Below are 1,579 nucleotides of genomic sequence, written 5' to 3' on the forward strand. Positions count from 1 at the left end.
CTCATGAATGGCAGAAGTAAATTCAATGGAATCTCTATGGTCTCAGTGGGAGCCTTAGATTCCCATGGTTCCTCATTAGGGAACTCATTGGAGGCCAGTGGACGTCCATTGAGGTCTTCCTCAGTGGCGTTCACTGCCTCTCCCTCCTCTCCAAATTCGGCCATGTTGATGGCCTTGCACTCTCCTTTTGGATTTTCTTCTGTATTGCTTGGAAGAGTACTAGGAGGGAGTTCAGTAATTTTCTTGCTCAGCTGACCCACTTGTGCCTCCAAATTTCTAATGGAGGACCTTGTTTCAGTCATGAAACTTTGAGTGGTTTTGATTAGATCAGAGACCATGGTTGCTAAGTCAGAGTGGTTCTGTTTAGAATTCTCTGTCTGTTGCTGAGAAGATGATGGAAAAGGCTTGCTATTGCTAAACCTGTTTCTTCCACCATTATTATTGTTGAAACCTTGTTGAGGTCTCTGTTGATCCTTGCATGAAAGATTTGGATGATTTCTCCATGAAGGATTATAGGTGTTTCCATAGGGTTCTCCCATGTAATTCACCTCTTCCATTGAAGGGTTCTCAGGATCATAAGCTTCTTCTTCAGATGAAGCGTCCTTAGTACTGCCTGGTGTAGCTTGCATTCCAGACAGACTTTGAGAAATCAAATTGACTTGCTGAGTCAATATCTTGTTCTGAGCCAATATGGCATTCAGAGTATCAATCTCAAGAACTCCTTTCTTCTGATTTCTCCCATTGTTCACAGGATTCCTTTCAGAAGTGTACATGAATTGGTTATTTGCATCCATTTCAATTAGTTCTTGAGCTTCTGTAGGCGTCTTCTTCAGATGAAGAGATCCTCCAGCAGAGCTATCCAATGACATCTTGGACAGTTCAGACAGACCATCATAGAAAATACCTATGATGCTCCATTCAGAAAGCTTGTCAGAGGGACACTTTCTGATTAATTATTTGTATCTTTCCCAAGCTTCATAGAGGGATTCACCTTCCTTTTGTCTGAAGGTTTAGACTTCCACTCTAAGCTTACTCAATTTTTGAGGTGGAAAGAACTTTGCCAAGAAGGCATTGACTAGCTTTTCCTAAGAGTTTAGGCTTTCTTTAGGTTGTGAGTCCAACCATATCCTAGCTATGTCTCTTACAGCAAAAGGGAATAGCATAAGTCTGTAGACCTCAGGGTCAACCCCATTGGTCTTGACAGTGTCACAGATTTGCAAGAATTCAGCTAAAAACTGATGAGGATCTTCCAATGGAAGTCCATGAAACTTGCAATTCTGTTGCATTAGAGAAACTAATTGAGGCTTAAACTCAAAGTTTTTTGCTCCAATGGCAGGGATAGAGATGCTTCTCCCATAGAAGTCGGGAGTAGGTGCAGTAAAGTCACCCAGCATCTTCCTTGCATTGTTGGCATTGTTGTTGTTTTCGGCTGCCATGGGTTCTTCTTCTTTGAAGATTTCTGTTAGGTCCTCTACAGAGAGTTGTGCCTTAGCTTCTCTTAGTTTTTGCTTCACGGTCCTTTCAGGTTCAGGGTCAGCCTCAACAAGAATGCTTTTGTCTTTGCTCCTGCTCATATGAA

At 42.1% G+C, this 1,579-nt stretch overlaps 1 non-coding gene across 1 annotated transcript; it reads left to right on the forward strand.

Moving 5' to 3' along the window:
• Window positions 1–923: 923 nt before the first annotated feature.
• LOC112804804 (small nucleolar RNA R71) lies at window positions 924–1,031 on the forward strand. The gene has a single exon (XR_003203422.1). It is a non-coding gene; the product is annotated as a small nucleolar RNA R71 (small nucleolar RNA).
• Window positions 1,032–1,579: the final 548 nt, after the last annotated feature.

The sequence above is a fragment of the Arachis hypogaea genome, chromosome 5 (assembly GCF_003086295.3).
Source record: "Arachis hypogaea cultivar Tifrunner chromosome 5, arahy.Tifrunner.gnm2.J5K5, whole genome shotgun sequence".
Lineage (NCBI taxonomy): Eukaryota > Viridiplantae > Streptophyta > Magnoliopsida > Fabales > Fabaceae > Arachis > Arachis hypogaea.